This window comes from Tamandua tetradactyla, chromosome 4 (genome assembly GCF_023851605.1).
Source record: "Tamandua tetradactyla isolate mTamTet1 chromosome 4, mTamTet1.pri, whole genome shotgun sequence".
Classification (NCBI taxonomy): Eukaryota; Metazoa; Chordata; class Mammalia; order Pilosa; family Myrmecophagidae; genus Tamandua; species Tamandua tetradactyla.
In genome coordinates this window covers 160,946,139-160,965,365 of record NC_135330.1, presented here as the reverse complement: position 1 = coordinate 160,965,365, position 19,227 = coordinate 160,946,139, and the positions used below count along the sequence as shown (strand labels likewise).

Here is a 19,227-nt window from a genome sequence, read left to right as displayed (position 1 = left end):
ATGATTGGGGGAGATAAGGGTAAAATAATTAGGATAGAAGAAAATACTAGTGGTCAATGAGAGGAATGGGTAAGGGGTATGGGATGTATGAATTTTTTCTTTCTTCTTTTTATTTCTTTTTCTGGAGTGATGCAAGTGTTCTAAAAAATTATCATGGTGATGGATACAAAACTATGTGATGATATTATGAGCCATTGGTTATACACCATGTATGGACTGTATGTGTGCAAAGATGTGTCAATAAAAATATTTTTTTTAAAAAGATGTCTTGAATTTTAAAAAATGTACTCAGAAGAGGTAATGGTCCAGGTGATGTTATATATACAGCATAAATATGCAGTTGGGCAAATCTCATTATCATATAATGTTATGAAATAACGTAGTCATTAACTACACAAGAAAGCGTATAAAACTGAGAAATGTTACTATAATCATGATAAAACTTAAAAATTTACTCATATAATAAATTTAATCACTTTTAAGAAGAAGATTGTAAAACATAGAGCACTTATTAATACAAAAGTTAGGATGAGGGGCGGGCCGCGGTGGCTCAGCGGGCAAGAGTGCTTGCCTGCCATGCCGGAGGACCCCGGTTCGATTCCCGGCCCCGGCCCATGTAAAAAACAAACAAACAAACAAAATATAATAAAACAAGAAAATGTTTAAAGATGTTTCCCTTTCTTCCTCCCTTCCTTCCTTCCATCCTTCCTTCCTTCTCTGTCTTTCCTTCCCTTCCTCCCTCTCTCTTTAAAAAAAAAAAAAAAAAGAGAAAAGTTAGGATGAAAAACAAATGCAATACCCAGTTGAATTGCTTTTCTTTTGATTCTTGGTTGCTATGTTCTTTTCTTTAGAGAAAACTCCTGTAATGGAATGAAGTTTGCATTTGGGTTATATCCAAGGTTATATCCAAATCAATTTCACAATTTCCACTATAGTAATTATGCTGAGGTCATTTAATTCATATGCATAGAAGCACTTTAAAAAAATCTATGTCAACAATTGTGGTACTTGATTTTTTTCCCTGTGGGTTTTCTCTTGTCTAACAGTTCTCGAACAATATAATGGAAAAAACAAACAGCAAGTGTAACATTATTTAAAGTGTGAAAGTAGAATTGTACTTGCAGTGTTTTAAGTAGAAGACTAATGAGTGGAGTACTCTACATACTGTCCATAGGCCGAAATTCATCTATTTAGTCATGACGTTATAGATTTTCTCCACCACTTGCATGGTATGCATTCAACTGTGTTAAGAGTAAATTAAAGTAAATGAATAAATGTGAACCAAAATCACATCAAAAACAAAAAATAAAATAAAATCCTAGGCTCATATATGTCATTCTAATTATTGACATCTGGTAGAACTAGGGCCATTTATAATATATACTCCTTACAACAACTCAATGGAATATAAATTTCACAATGTTTACTTTAAAATGAATAAACTAAGTTATGGATAGGTTAAACATGTTCTAGTAATAAAGCTAGCAATGGCAGAGAAAGTGTTTTATAAGAACCCAAGTCCTTTACCTTTTAGCCAATTTTCTTGCTGCTATATTTTAGAACCTATCTACAAACTAACATAAGGCTATGACCTCCAAATTTCCCAGACACTCAGAAATTATTTTATATGTATTGGCTCAGCTCATTCTCCCATTCTCAACAGTATGGACTTCAAATCCCCATTTCTCCAAGCTCTTTAGACCATTCCTCCCTCCTCTCTAGAAGATGATTACATGACCTACCACTGTGAGAAAATTGAAGCTGTCAGGAACACCCAACTTAATATCTGCAAGATCACTCACATTTTCCTTAGTTTCAGTTATTTCCTCCAGAATATGAAAAAGTGGAGGCTTTATTTCCATAGATAATCATTCCATTAAGTGGCATGTTCTCTATTGTATCCTCTCCCTTTCTTGTACTATGTGCTACTTGGTCACCTTGTCACTTAAATAGAAAAATAGCAGACTTACTGCCTTTATTACATTTGAAACAGCAATGGCAACTCTACTAGCCAGAGATTTGGCTTTTTCCAGTTCCAAAGTGAAGACAATAAGGATCCTTATATCAGTACCACATTGTATTTGCTCATGCTTAAATTAGCAAATTTTATTTGACACTAGCAAAAATATAGATATTCATATTTTTCATCCCTACATCACTTCCTAAGGAAGCCAGTGTTGTTGGTTGTTAGGCTAACACAATATAGATTGCAATTAAAAATAGAACAAACATTTATATGGTACTACTTTATAGGTATTTCAAATGATGAAAAACCTGAATTCAGAAATGTTTTGTTTCCTGAACAAATGGTCTTAAAAGATGGGAGTCTGATGCCTTTAATTTGGACCAGCACACTCTATTTGACATAGATTTTATTTTCTATGGCATCTCACATTAACATTGCCTGCCTAGTCCTTTTTTAAGTTGAACAGTTAGACACAAATACTACTTCACTGTAACATCAGTTTTGGAAACATGTTAGAAAGGCAAAATTTTGTTTCCCACCCCATATCTACTGAATCACAAACTAGTAGTAGAAACCAAGCATTTCTGCTTTGACAATTCCCTCCAGATGACTATACTGTAGCTGAAGTGTGAGAACCACTGCTTCAGAATAAGGTAGAATAAAAAGGAGAGAACCTCCAGATCGCTAGCTTTAGAAAGAAAATCAGAGAAATTGCCTAAGCATGTCTTCCAGCATAGGTCTTTGGGAACCGTTGCTGTGTGCATGTGGTATAATTCCCCAATTGTTATTCCTGCTGCCTCTTAAGTCGACATTCCGGGAGGACACCCAATGCTCTCCAGTCCTATGTGAGTGGGAAGTGTGTTTCCAGAAAATGGTCTTCAAGAGAGAATAAGATGAGTCAGTTCCACAGGGTTTCCAAGTAAAATGACTATAGCTTCAGATCCCCATAAATGATTAATCAGTGGTTTTCAAAAAGAGTTTAATTTAAAAAATAATCCTTCCAGGTATTGTTATAAATACGCTATCATGCTATAAATTCTAGTTCCAGGGTGAGTAAATTCAGTGAACACTCCTTATAGAATGTCAGTTTTGCCAAATTCCATTTTCACTAGCCCCTGGCAGACTATGTAATCTACATATCATAGAAATGATACAACATAATCACATGCTGACAGCTCTACAGTTTCTACTAAGAATACACTAGTCAGATGGAACACTCATATTCTGCAACAAAACTCACTTTAAAACAATTATTACTAATGACTTAAATTAATGTGCACACAATTTTAGATACAATGAAAACGCAAATGGATACACAAATTTTTGACATAGAAAAGAAAATCTGAATTTTTTCAGACTTTAGAAATAATCATCATTTGTAGTTATAGATCCACTTCTGATGAAAAGAAAAGACATTTTCTACTCCATATGCATTTATACTAAATTCATTATGCTTTATTGTTTTAATCTATCTATATAAAATCATTTTAGTTACAATAGTTACTTGCTAAAATTATTCTAAGAGATTTTACCATTTTCACTTAAAAATAATTATCGGAATTAGAAACTGACACATAAAAATGAATGTTAATTATAATAGTTATTTATAGTCGCTCCTCTTTTAGAGGTTTGGAAAATCACTACAGTGTTTCACCCTTCTCTGAATACATAATAAACCATTGGAGGTTTGCTCCTACGTTTGTCAGCTTCTGTCAAGAGACTTTCATTATGCCAAAAATTGATTAAAACTAACCCATGGTTTATCAAGTAGAAGTTTGCTTTGAAGTTCTGAACTATGTGTTTTAAGATAGATAGCCATAAAGATCTTTGCCATAACTTGTGCAACAGAGAAAAAAGTATGATAGGGCATTTTAAGGGTTGAAGTAATATAGATCACTTATGTTCCAAACTTATATTACCATTAAAAACATTCTTTAAAATTCCATAACTCTTTTCAAACACTGGACAATAAAACCAGATGAATTTGTCCTTATCAATGAATTTGATAAGAAATTAACAATTTCCTAATATCAGCTTATTTGAATCTGTATTTTTGTTTAAAAATTCTTAAATTTGTCTTAATCAGCAAGTATGCAAAGTAAAAGGGTTTCTTACCTTAATTATGGTTGACACTCACTTTTACATTGAAAAATGCTGGGTTAATTAAAATAAGATAGGCCAAATCTATTTCCTTCTAATAAATTAGACTGCAATAGCCAAAGTTCTGTTGCCTAAATTTTTACAGCAATGGACAAAAGTATGTTAATTACATACTTGTAGAATTGACTTTATAAAAGTTGTATATAAGTAAATTAAGCCATTGGAAATCAATAATATCACATATTAATGCATAGTGCTTCTCAGATTCTACAGTACTATCACACACAGATGCCTAACTAGCCACTTTAAAGAGTATTTAATGTGATTCTGTACTATATAGTGCGTGCATACAATGGTTTATGTTTTTTATCTAACTTCCAGTTCCTGCCAAAGCTTTCCTCCAGCAATTTAAAACAAACGTCAAGAGTCAGGGTAAGAAAATTTAAAAGAAATGTTTTAAAAAGCCAATTTGATAGGCGGCTTTGAGAAGTCTTTTAGGGATTTTAAGTAGTTCATAAGAGTTCTAAAAAATGTATACTGTACAGTTTATTTTATTGATATTTCTCTTGTAAGTTTTTTAGAAGGAAGCATTGGTAACTGAGTGTTATCTGACTTTAATAACCTTTTCTTTAACATTTAGTTAGTAACTTTAACTTCTACATATACTACAGATTACTAATATTGAATATCATATTATAGCTCCTTGAAAATGTTAGTGCTTTCAGAAGTTACAGTTTATGAAAAATCCTAATGAATTTGGGCTAATTAAAAACTTTCTTTCACTAGTTAAGAAATCTGATGAATAAGCCAGATCAATCTTCATTCTAAGTTAAGGCAATTTTATGGGCACTTGAGATACACAGCTGCCACAGGCAGTCCTATCACAGAGCAACTCACAGTCAAAGTGAGAAAAGTTAGAAATGGCAACAATCACAATTCAGTGTGAGTTTTACTAATACTAGGGAAAATAGAGTATGCTTTTGATATTAACATATCTATCCCATTATTACTTGTTAAGATTTATATTGGAAAAAGCTAATGATTAAGTGTACTAATCCTCATAAATATATGACAATTATTTGAGATAATCTATGGAGAACAATCAACATAGTTCCTAATAAAAATTAAATAATTATTAACTGCTATTAGAGGTATAGATTTATTAATATATTTTATGACATATGTGGTAAAGAACTAAAATGTTTGATACAAAAATTCATAAATTGTTCTTTCATGTATATGTTATTCTTTAAAATGAATAAACAAATACAAATGTTTATCAAATTTCATACCTTTATTATCCTACCCAATGTAATTGTGAATTACGTAAAGGGATGCTTAAATAAGGGGTGTGTGTAGAAGGTGGGAACTGGGAGATTGATAAGCATATTTTAAAAATTCTATTACTAACTTTTATTGTCCACTAAGTAAGCCTCCATAGTCATTATCACTGCCTCATTCCCTTTGGTCTCTATCTATTATTTTATGACAAATTTCATCTATTACTTTCTCCAAACCTCCTACTATCAGTGTGGGTAACTTTTTACAATTTGATTTTCTCCTCTTGGACATAGATGCAGGAGTTAGGCAGCTAGAAAGCTTGTCAATAGATTCAGATATTCCTGGATAATATCTATAGGTTCCCCAAGTAAAGTTGGCAGCAATGATCCAGCAAAATACCACATGTCTGTGATACAGAGAAAGTTCTTCCCAACAGCATAAGGAGTCTCCTTTATGAAATCAACTGAAGGTCTCAGGAAACCTCTCCAAACAAACCTCCAGGCAAACTCAAAAGTCCAAGATAGTAATCTGTTTATTATAACCTAACCCTGAAAAAATGACCATCACTTTTCTGATGTCCAAAGTATTTTGGCGACTAAGAAGGTAGAGTAAGACAATCCAGGATTTTGTCCCTGTAAAGAGGGACAACATTTGTTTTAACAACACCCAAATCTTCAGACTCATTGTACTAAAAACTGCCAGAAAACAGTTAAAGTATTGTAACTGGATCAAGAAACAGTTAAAGTGTTGTAACTGGATTCAAGCACTGAATCAAGAAAATGGTCAACTTAAACCTCAGTAGGAAAACCTCATGGTACCTTTATTGGCCCTTCCCTAACACCTTCCCTGGCTTGGTACAGAGTAGCCCATATTCCCAGTGTGGGTCTCTAGTCGTAGTTCCAAAGGGAGCAGAGCAACCCTTGTGCATATACAAAGGTGCATGTATGCCTGTGCAATCTGACTGTTGGTAGCTTGAAGGACTAATCCTGGACATTTATTGCAGGTTCACTGCCTAAAACAATTTTGGTACTGCAAAGTGGGGTGTTGCTATGACAAATATCTAAACATATGAATATAGCTTTGGAATTGGGTAATGGGGAGAGACTGGAAGAATTATGAAGTACTAGGGAGAAAAAGCCTAGATTGCTTTGAAGAAACTATCAGTGGAAATATGATCATTAAAGGTACCTCTGATGAAGATTTAGAAGGAAAGTATGAATACATTATTGGGAATTAGAGGAAATATTATTCTTCTTATAAAGTGACAGAGAACTTGGAAAAATTGTGTTCTGATGCCAGATGGAAGGCAGAAGTTGGAAGCAATGAATTCAGATATTTAGCTGAGGATGTTCCCAAGCTAAGTGTAGAAAGTAAAGCCTGGCTTCTCCTTACAGCTTACAGCAAAATGTGAGAGGAAAGAGATAAGCTGAGAACTAAACTCTTAAGCACAAAGAAATCAGAAACTGATGATTTTAAAATTCTCAGCCCATTCAAATAGCATGCTATGAAATAAGGCCACAAGCAGATCAATCTATCAGAAATATCTTTAAGCTTACAGAAAGTGAGTTTCCAGAGACCAGAGCTCCATGCAAGTGTTTAACTGAACAAATATTTGCTAAAGAGAGTGTGGATGAACATGGATGCAGTTAGCAATCTCATCGGAAGTCAAGGTTGGAAATGTAGTTATCCAGGAAGCATCACAGGAAGGTTCTATTTTCTGATGAATTGGAACCTGTTGAACTGCGTAAAGAACCAATAAAGTTTTTTTTCAAAAGTCCTATAAGCAGTACCACTGGACACCTGGACTTAAAGGGACAGAATAGAGACAAACTGAAGGAAGAATAACTATAGGAACAGAACCATGGAATCCAATATCTAGACAAAAGAGGTCTCCTTGGGCCAAGAGAGTGGGCCTACCAACATGTGTGGGAAAAGCAAGTACTCTCCTGTGCTTCAAAGTACCACTGCCTCAATGCTTGAAGTTGGTGAGATTTGTGTCCAGGTGCTCATGAAGAGCGTTTCTGATGCTCAGAGAGGGCAGGGCCAAAACCCTAGTATTCAGGAAGGGCATGGGTGCTTCATGAGCACTTAGAAAGGATGAAGCCACTGCTCTATCAGGCCTATAAGACAAAGCATCAACTTATATACAATTCTCAGACCTTGAAATCTAATGGAGTATGCTTTAATGGGTTTCAGACTTGTTTGGGATCCATTAACCCTGTTTTGTTCCAATTTCTCCTCTATGGAATGGGACTATCTATCTATGCCTGTCCTGTGGTTGTGAATTTAACTGTGTACATCATTTTACACATGTTCTTCAGATTGGTCTGCATCCTACCTAATAGGTGTAGACCCTTTGTAAATAAGATATTTTCAAGATGTTATTCAATTAAAGTATGGCTCAACTGAATCAGGTAGGTTCTTAATCCAGATTAATGGAATCTTCTATAAGCAGAATGAAATTCAAACACGTAGATAGAAGGCCAATGGAAGCAACCAGAAAGTGGAAGAAAACAGAACCTGAAAGAGAAAGAAGAAGGTGTCACCATATGTATTGCAATATGACAGAAAAGCCAAGGAATTTCAAAGATTACTGTTCAAACAGAAGATACCCACCATGGGAGAAATGAAGCCTTCTAGTCTTTGAAACTTTGAGCCAGTAAATTGCTATTGTTAAGCCAACCCAATGTATGGTATTTGTTTAGCAGCCAAGAAACTAAAACATCATCCCAGAATTTATCCTTCATGTAGAGTCAGCTGGCAGGACAGCTAGAATGCTGTAGATAAACTATCAAATTACAGCTGCCTGGGGCAAATAATTGCTGGCCCTGGAACATACAATGTGCATCTAGACCAGGAAGACATAGTATTTCCAAGGGGAAAAGTTACCTTAATATCCATGGAAACAGAAATTCTGAGGGCCATGTGTGCATGTCCAGGACAAGATGCATGCTCAGAAAAAAGTGGAGAGAGGACCCTATACACTCATCTCAGTATGTTCTTTAATACATTATTAGGCAGTTGCACAGGCCAATCTCCAAATACAAATTGACTGACTGACTTTCTTTCTTTCTTTCTTGCATTTGTTCTTTTCTTCTTTCTTTTTTAAAATTATTATTTGCTAGCTTCTGACATTCAAGGAAAACTCTATCATATTACTTAGCTGGATACAAGCTTAAGGAAAAGACACCACAATGATGAAAGACCAAAGATAACATATTAAGTACTAAAATATCCAAGATGCAAAAAAAAAGATTACAAGACATGCAAAGAAACAGGAAATGAATGTGCGGGCAATTTAAAGCAATATAAACAATTAAAAACCATGAATGCGGAGGACTAGACCTTGAACATACCAATTTTATTTTAGTTGTACTAAATATGCTCTAAGTTCAAAATAAAAGTACAAAGAACTAAGATAAATCAGAAAAATGATAGAAAGACAAAAAGACAATATTATAAAAAAATGCATGATATTAAGAAGCCAAACAGAACTGAAGACCACAGTAACAGATAATAAACCCCCTAGAGGGGTTCAAGAGCATATTGAAGCTGACAGAAGAGTAACTGAACTCGAATATAAGACAATTGAAATTATTCAGTGTGTGGAATAGAAAAAAAAAAAAAGATTGAATAAAAATGAACAAAGCCCAAGAGACCTGTGGGACAAATTCACTAATAAGGTACCATTATGGGAGTCTCAGAAGGAGAAGAAAGAGAGAAAAGGTCAGGAAGAATATTAAAAGAAATAATGTTAGTAAACCCCCCAAATTTAAGGAAAGATATGAATATTCACATTCAAAAAGCTCAGTGAATTTCAATCAGCATAAACCCAGATCAAGTTCCATCAAGACACATAATAATTGAACTGTCAAGTGCCATGGACAAAGGGAAAATTCTGAAATCCACAGAGAAAAGCAGCACATATTGTACAAGGGAGCCTTAATAAAATTATGTGCTAATTTCTCATCAGGAAACGTGGAGACAAGAAAGCAGTGGGGGTGAAATATTTTAACTACTGAAAAAAAAATTACCAACCCAAAATCCTGTATCTTGCAAAACAGTCTTTCAAAAATGAGGGAGAAGAGAAATTAAACAATTCCCAGATAAACAAAAGCTAAGGGAGTTCATCACCACAAGACTGGCACTGCAAGAAATGATGCAGTGATTTCTTCAAGTTTAATGGAAAGAACGCCAGACAATAGATTGAATCCTAATGAAGAAATAAGGACCGTAGGTTAAGGTAAATGTTGACATAGTGTGGTGGTTTCAAACTGTATGTGCTTCAGAAAATCATGTTCTTAAAGCTAATACAGGATATAAATATATTTTATATAGGACCTTTTGATTAGGTTACTTCAGTTAAAGTGGGGTCCAGTACGGATCTCAATCCTCATACTTGAATCCTTTAAAAATGGGATTAATATGGAGAGAGAGAAAAAAAAAAAAATAGGGAGAAAGCCACTGAAGCAAGAAGCTGAAAGCAACTAAACCTGGAGGAGAAAGGACAGATCAACAGACACCTTGACTTGTTACAGAGGAGATCAGGATCACTGACAGCCAGTCTTCAGGAAGAAAGTTTTGTCTTGATGATGCCTTAGTTTGACAAATTCATGGCTTCAAAACTGTAAGACTGTAAGCTAATAAATTTCCATAGTTACAACCACCATATATCATGGTATCTTCTTTAAGCAGCTTAGCAAACTAAAACACATGGGTAAATATAAGTACAAATACTATATTAGTTTTGGTCTGTGACTCCATTTTTTACTTCTCACAGGATCTGAAATGCAAATGCATTAAAAGAAATGATAAATCTATGGCTGTGAACTCACAATGTACATATGTAATTTGTGACAAAACTCCATAATGGTGTGGGACAGAGGGTTATAGGAACAGAGTTCATGTATGCTATTGAAGTTAGATTGGTATTAAAGGTAATGAAATTATTATGGATTAAGCATGTTAAATTAAAACCCATGTTGGGCGGTGCGAAGGTGGCTCAGCATCAGAATTCTTGCTTGCCATGCCAGAGACCCAAGTTTCATTCCAGATGCCTGCCCATCCAAAAATAAATAAATAAATGAATAAATAATTTTAAAAAGAATAAATTTAAAAACCTATTGTAGCAACAAAGAAAATGTCCAAAAAATATGTTCCAAGGATATGAGATGGGATTCTAAAGTGTTCACTGCAAAATATCAACTCAATACAAAAATAGAAGAATTGAGGAGCAAAAAAAGATATAAGACTTAGAAAAACCAAAGAACTAATGGCAGAAATCTTGCATTATCATTAATTACTTTAAATGTCAATGGGATAAACCCTCCAGTCAAAAGGCAGAGATAAGCAGAATGGATAAAGAGCATGACCCAAATATACGTTGTTTAGAGGAGAGCCTAAAGCAAAGGCACAAGTAGGCTAAAAGTGAAAAGATGAAAATATGCATATCTATTTCCTGAAAATGTAAACAAAGAAAGTGGGTGTGACTATATTTACATTATACAAAATAGACTTTGAGTCAAAACTTAAATGGGATGAAGAAGGACACTATATATTGAAATCAATGCATCAAGAAGACATGCAGATCATAAACATATATGTGCATAACAACAGATCCCTAAAATATATGAAGCAAATATTGATAGATTTATAGGGAGAAATGGTTTTACATTAATAATAGGAGATTTCAATATGACCACTTTGAATAATGGATAGAATACAAAGACACAAGATCAATTAGATCTTGTTCTCAAAAAAAAGAGAACTTGAACAATACTGTAAACCTATTAGACCTAATATATGCTCTTCTCAAGTACATGCAGATCATTCTTTAGGACAGATTATATGTTAGTTCAGATAACAAGCCTTGATAAATATGGAAACATTGAATTCATTTAAAATATTTTCTCTGGCCACAATGGAATGAAGCTAGAAATCAATTAACAGAAGGAGATCAGGAAAATTCACAAATGTGTAGGAATTAAACAATACACGCAAACATCCAAGTGGTCAAAGAGAAATTACAAGGGAAATTAGAAATTATCTAAAGAGGAACTATCTAAAGAGGAATGAAAGCAAAACACAACATAAAGTTAAGACAATGCTGAGAGGGAAATTTGTAGCTGTAAATGTTAACCAAGAAAAAAGATGATCTCAAGTCAGTAACCTAACCTCACACATAGAAGAACTGAAAAAGAAAGAGCAAACTAAATCTGAAGTGAACAGAAGGAAGAAATTAATAAAGAATAGAGTTGGAAAATGGAGGATAAATAATAGAGAAAAATGAAACCAAAAATCATTTTTTTGAAAAGATTCATAAAATTTTCAAATTTTTAGAAAGATAGAAATTGAAATCGGAAATGAAAGGCAGTGGGATGTGGACAGAATATAAATAAAAAGATTTGTAAGAGAATACCAAGAACAATCATACACCAACAAATTAGATAACAGATGAAATGGAACAATTTCCCAGAAATGCATGCATTACCTAAACTGCCTCAAAAAGAAAGAGAAGATCCTACCAGACCAACTAGAAAAGACTGATTCAAGTCATCAATACCTCTCAGCAAAGTAAAGTAGAGGACCAGATGGCCACTGATGAAAATTACCCAACATTTAAAGAACTGTTAATTACAGACATTAAAAATATCAAGTTGATACAGCGTTCTTTCCAGAAAAGAAAAACTTAATCATGTAATTCATATGGAAGGGTCAGGGACCCAAAAAGTCAAAATCATAATGGAAGAGAAGATCAAAGTTGGAGGACTCACACTTCCTGATTTCAAAACTTGTGGCAAAGCTACAGTAGTCGAAACAATGTGGTAGTGGCACAAAGACAGATATATAGAATAAAGAAATCAAGTTGAGAGGTCAGAATAAATCCACACATTTTATGGCCAATTGATTTTTTGACATGGATGTCATGTCCACTGCAAGGGAAAGAATTATCCCTTTAACTGGTGCTGGGTAAACTGGATAGCCACATGCAAAGAAAGTGGACCTCTACCTCTGACCATGTACAATTAATTCAAAATAAATAAATGAGGTAAATATAAGATTTAAAACCAAAAACTCTTAGAAGTAAATATAAGGAAATAACTTCAGTACCTTGTATTAGGCAATTGATTCTTAGACTTTACACCAAAAGCATAGACAACAAAATAAAAATAGGTTCATTGGAATTCTTCAAAATTTAACAAAGCTTTGCTTTTCAAAGGACATAATCAAGGTAGTGAAAATTCAATCCACAGAATGGGAAGCAATATTCGGAAACCACATATCTGATAAGGGTTTTCATATCAGAATATATAAATAATTCCTAAACTAAACAACAAAAAGACAAACAAGCTAATTTAAAAATGGACAAAGGCTTGAACAGACATATCTTCGAAGAAGATACGCAAATAGATGATAAGCACATAAAAAGATGTTCAATGTCATTAACCTGCAGCAATGAGTCAATCCAAACCACAATGACACACCACCTCACACCCACTAGAGTGAGTGGGAAGGCTGCAGAGAAATAGAATCCCTAGTACCTTGTTAGTGGGAACGTGAAATGGTACACCCACTATGGAAACCAGATTGGCCATTCCTCAAAAAGCTAAACATAGATTTGGCATATGGCCTGGCAGTCTTTCTGATAGGGAAATGCCCTAAAGTACTGAAAGCAGGGACTTGAACAGATATTTGCACACCAATGTTCATAACGGCATTATTCACAACTACCAAAAGGTAGAAGCAGCCCAAATATCTATCAACAGATGAATGGATAAATACAATATGGTATATATACACAATTAAATATTACTCACCTACAAAAAGAGAATGAAATTCTGATACATGCTATGTCATGGATGAACCTTAAACATGTCATGCTGAGTAAAATAAATCAGATATGCATGAACAAATATTGTATGATGCCACTTGTATGAAATAACTCTAATATGCAAAGTCCTAGAGCAAGAAAGTAGAGTACAAGTAACCAGGGGTGGGGAGAAGAAGGAATGGGGAATTAATGCATAATGGGTGTAGGACGTCTGTTTCGGTGTGATGGAATAGTTTTGGCAATGAATGGTGGTGAGGATAGCAAAACATTGTGAATGTGTAACCCTCTGAATTATATACTTAGGAGCAGTTGAGATGGGAAATTTTTTGCTGTGTATTTAATGTTTCCACAATTTATAAAAAAAAAAAAGAGTCTAAAGAAACAATGACAACTAAATGCAATATAATATCCTAGACTATTGCTTTATATCAAAGCTAAATTTCTTAAACCTGATAGGTGTACTAATGAGGTTATGCAAGTGAATATCCTCATTCTTAGCAAATGTACATAGAAGAATATGTGTTAGGGAATTGTGATGTATACAATCTACTCTCAAATATTTAGAAAATAAATGATAGATAGACAGGTAGAATGATATAATAAATTAGGTAAATTTTTAAAAGTTGGTAAATCTGGTAGCTTGGTGGGGCTATAATGGCATTTTCTGTATCAGTTTTTTTTTATTTTATTTTTTTTTATTTTATTATTTTTGCAACTACCTGTAAGTTTGAAATTATTTCAAATAATAGAAAAATTTTAAGTATATTGGCCACCTCAAATTAAATGCTGTTTTTCTAGAATCATTTAGTATTGGTGTTAGTTCTTGATGAATCATTTAATATTGATGCTAGTTTTGTGTCATTTGAAATTTGTGTGAGAATAAAGCAATGTTTTGAAACTGATTTATATTTTATTAGCCACAACGATATCAAATACATAGGGAAAATGTTTATATATGTGCGCAAGATATATTTGTTAATTAGATTAAAAGCAATTCTTGGTGTATTAATGGGTTTCTTTCAGGTTGGGAAGCACTGGTTTAAATGGGTCTACAGAGAAAAATAGTTTAGATTTCTAAAAAAGTTCCTAGAAAACATGTTTAGAAAAAAGAATTTTCATGATTTTTATTTGAACTAATATGTGAAATTTATTTTATATTTAAATACTATTTTTATTTTAAAAATCAAGAGGGTAATATGTGTTTTTGTCAATTTTTCTTGACAATACAGAGATCTTTGAAATTTCCAGTTTTATTTTTTAAATATAAATTTTTCATCATTGTTCACTAAACAACCCTCTATTTACTCTATATACTATTAGTTTTAATCAAGTAGTATTAAAAGCCCAAACTAAAATAAGAATGTATGACTGTTACTTTCTATTATCTAAATACCATCAAGCCAGGTATTGTAGATTGAATCACGTTCAAGTCCAGATCCCAGGTCCATTCATAAATAGGATCTTTGAATGTTATTAGTTAAGGCGAATCAGCATGTGGCTGTGATCCCATTTACAAATAGGACCTCTAAGGATATTTTTAGTTAAGGTGTGGCAAAACTGAATGTGGGTGGGCCTTAATCCAATATGACTGAAGTCCTTATAAGTGGAGGAAAATTGGACATGTCAGTAGAAGCCAGAGAAGGAGAGAGGAAATGAGTGAGAGAGAGACCACCATGTAATGAAGGTAGAGATCAACCAAGTACCATAACATTACAGACTCTGGGGAGAGTATAGCCCAGCAATACCTTGAATTTGGACATTTAGCCTTCAAATTTGTGAGATAATAAATTCTGTTATTTAAGCCAACCAATTTGTGGTGTTTGTAACAGCAGCCCAGCAAACTAAGACAGCAGGGATCATGCCTTATTCTCCATTATATCCTTATATGTGATGTAACAGATGTTCATGTACCATCTCTAGATTGAATATGTATTTCTTCACATGGAAATGGAAACAACGTATCTGAAATATCTCTTTCTGTGATAAAAAAATTTGACAACCTCAAATAGCTTCTCAACATATAAACTCTTGATCATTTCATTTTGCAATGGTCAACATCAACTGCAAAAAAAAAAAAAAAAGTAAAAAAATCTTATCTTTGAATTTCAGTGCATTTTCAAAGTGTTCATTAGAGGATCTGATCAGCAACAGAAAAGATGTTGGATCATTACTTTTCATGTATGCTGGACCTTGGGGAGATTTGTTCACTACTTGGGCAAAGTAGTAATAATATATAGTCCAACCCTTCCATTATCATTATACCATCCTTAGCTTTGACCATCTTTGAGCATAACCCATAGCTATAAATACGCAACAAATAAAATTGCAAATGTGTCTCCTTAAAAATATCTTAAGTGATTTTTAATTGTTACTTCATTATGCTTAAAATCCGATTTATTTGGTGTGACATAATTTAAAATTCACTTCTGTATTTTCTCCAACGAAACCTCAGTGCACTCATTGACTTTGCCTTCCTCTGTGTTGCCAAGGACACTCAAGCTGTTAAAGTGTTTCCAGACCATTGGCTCAAGTCTGCGCTGTACTCTCTTGAAAAATCTACACTGTTGTGAAAAACATAAAACAATATTGCAAAAAATAACTAGCTTATTTTATTTAATAGTGAATAATGATAAGGCAAAAAGTTCAAAAGTTGAAGAATTGAATCGACCAGGCATATTTGGGATTAATCCCAATGTTTAACAGAATGTTGCTTTAGCATTTCCAATAGAGTAAATGTAAAGTGAAAAAGAATTTTAAAGACTAAAAGTAATACGTACTCTTTGCATTTCCAGGGTACTAATGTAATACTCCAACTATATATCGAGACTGGATCTGTAAAATTTTATTTGCTTCATTAATTCAAATTATTTTCTGTGAATTTTATATTAAAATTTTATCATGCAATGCTTTAAATGCTGAGGAAAGATGTTAATTTATGGCAATTTAAAAATATCTCTAGTAAAACATTATACATCTATTGGATCATTGCATCTTAGTATATTTTCTAGTAACATAAAGGCATTAATTCTAATGAAATAATTCATCAAGCAAAATACAGTGCAGACATTTTCAGAGTATATTGAATATATTGTAATATATTCTGAAAATTGCTAGATAATTGCAATAATAATAAAGATGATGATGATGATAAAGACAAAGCCTAGCAAACATGAATCACATTTTTATTTTTCTGCAAGCCTGTGAGATATATGATCAGCTTAAAGCTGGAATATTTTTGGTGTGATTCTAAATATGAGTGAACAGAGATGTTTTGTTGTAATACAATGACCTCAAAGAACAACACTTGTCAAAAAATACATTCACTTTGGGAGGAAATACTGAGATAGTTTATGAAAAATTACAATTGTAGATGATATGAACAAAGTGAAATAGAGAAACAAAACGTTTGGAAAAATCAGAATGATTAGGAGCACTGCGGCTGGCTCAGAAATTATTGCACTTTAATTTTTAAATGAGTTTAGACATCTGTGAAATTTAAACCCCAGAGCCAGTGATTTGTGTGACACTATGTAAAAAAAGAACAAAGCTTTGACATGCAAATTTTGGCTTTATATTGCATCAGCCCAGGTAACCTTGCAAACAACCTTCACGCTTACACTGGAATCTGAATGATGTCTCCCATATGGATCCATTCTTCCTCTCCCCTCCCAATCAAGTTGACAGCAGTTCTCGGCTCATTTTCTAACGAACTAATAAAAGCGATGCTAGGCCTGTATCCGTTATTAACTTCTCTTGTGCTATTATTACTCATATTTTTTTCCTTTGAGATAAGCAGCTAAATGCAGAAGCTGATCTTTGCATATGGTGGGCTATTACCCCCAAAAAAGAATTGGAAATGTCAACCTATTATTGGGTCATTAATGTCAGGTCATGATATTTCAGAATTTGATGTTTTTAACCTTGCAGGTATTAACCCACATACAATATACTTTTGAAGAGTTTATTTATCCTTAGAAACAGTGGATGCATGCCCCAGGAATATTGTTCTGTAGTATTTATTAGTTGCTGTGTATTTCAAATGGATCACTAAGTATATATGTGTAGCCACCTCTTCAGCTTAGTTTGACTCTTCATCGACTTATCTCCTTAGAATAATCCAAAATTATAAATAAAAGTATTTTTCAGATGTCTGATAGGAGAAACAGGGATGGAAACAAAATTTAATAGTATTCTCTTTTACTGTAGAGTTCCTCCCCATTTCTGACTTACTGTTTAAATAAAATTTGCAAGGATGATATTATCTTATTGCATTTATTTTTTCACTTGAATTCAAAAGTATTTCCTGTTCTAAAATTTAATGAAGTCAATTTTACTGCATGAAGCAGTTTTAGTGTGTAACATTAAAGTCATAATTCAAGAGGCTAAGGAAAAATCTATGATGAAATCATTCAAGGAGGAGATTTTGCAGGAGCTGTGACAATGCTCACATTACTTAAGATCCATGTTAACATTTCTAATGTAGATTTCAAGCTATTAGAGAAAAACACAGGATACATGTGATTTCAAAAATAAAATTATTTGAAGTACAGCTTTATTATTTTTATTTTGTGGTGGCTTATGTTTATGTCCCTAGCTTTAAATGTAACTGGCCATGTCTTATAAAAGCATTTTGAAAAGCCAATAAATGATGGACAGTAAGAAAGTAAAACAATATGGTGAGAGGAGAAAACATGAATAAAGTGAAACAATTTTATTATTTTACATCCAAAGGAGGGGAGTTTCTACATATTTCTTTAAGGTGGTCTCCATATAAATTATCTATTTGTTAACTGAGTCATTCATTTAGCAGCTATTATTTCACTAGCTTCTATGTGCCATCATTTTGCCAGGCTCTATTTTGGTCATCACTGATCCCTATATGTATAATTCCTTCTCCTTGAGCATAGAAGTGCCTAGGACTTGTTTCTAAGCAGTAGAATATGGCAAAGGTAATGGGATGAAACAGTTCCACGACTGCATTGCGCAGGACTATAATTTCTTTCTTGCCAACAAACTCTCTATTGCCTTCTCCTCGGCTTGCATATTTTGCATAAAGCACGCTTGATGAAGCAAGCAGCCCTGTTGGAGCAGCCCAAGTGAGAAGATTCTGAGGGGCATTCTGGGGAATTCAGGATGAGGAACCAATTTCTGCCAGCAATTGCATGAGTTCAGAGGTATATCCCTATGCATTTAAACCTTCAGGTGAATCCTAGTTCTGTCTGATACCTTGATGGCAACCTTGTAATAGACCCAGAAGCAGAGGATCTAAGCTGTGCCCAGGTCTTAGCCTCCAAAAACTCTGAGACAATAAATTTATGTTGATTTAAGCTGTAGAATTTGTGGTAATTAGTTATGTAGCAATAGATAACTTATGTACCTGGAGTTACCATAATGAATTAAACCAGAATAACTGCTATTATCTGAGTTTATAGTCCATGAGAGAGGGCAATAATATAGCAAGCCAAATGCTATGAAGAGAAAGATGAGTAAGGCTTAACCGTAGGGACATAAATTTAGAATATGAAATCTGGGATGAGGAAAGAAGATTCCTGGAGAAGTAGCAGCTGAGACATCAAGAATGAGTTACTCAGGAGAATGTTAGTATGTTTGTTTGCATTAGGAAGGGGGTGGTGGGTGTTGGTAGTGATGTGGTGGTGTCCAGAGGACATGGCATATGAAAATAAACAGAGAAGGTGAGAGACAGTACGGCTTGATCAACATGTCTGGGATGTTGATAGTAAGGGTGAGAGAGATAAGAGATGAAGATAAAGGATAAAGCAGAGACCAGATCATGAAAACCCTTGTAAGTTATGTTTATGATAAAAATTATGCTAAAGATAAGATTCTAAGGGCCACAAGAAATCATTCTAACTGATGCTGATTTATGGTTTGCAAGAAGTATATCCTCCAAAACATTTTTAAACTTGCTTTGCTAAAGTATAATTTTCAAGAAGTTAAAAATGTGTCTTTACTACAAATCTAACATGAACATGTGTCGAAGATTAGTTGATAAGGGAATACATGCCAAAGCTTGCTTAATAAGGGAATC

At 33.6% G+C, this 19,227-nt stretch overlaps 1 long non-coding RNA gene across 3 annotated transcripts in view; it reads right to left on the bottom strand.

The window, feature by feature from the left end:
• The window catches only part of LOC143679484 (uncharacterized), a 263,205-nt gene that overhangs the window by 162,956 nt on the left and 81,022 nt on the right, over positions 1–19,227 (bottom strand). Inside the window, exon 2 of one of the 3 annotated variants that reach the window (XR_013173793.1) lies at positions 800–860. The exons of the other annotated variants lie outside the window; for them this stretch is intronic. This is a non-coding gene — a long non-coding RNA (uncharacterized LOC143679484). The remainder of the gene's footprint in view (positions 1–799; positions 861–19,227) is intronic. 3 annotated transcript variants of the gene reach the window in all.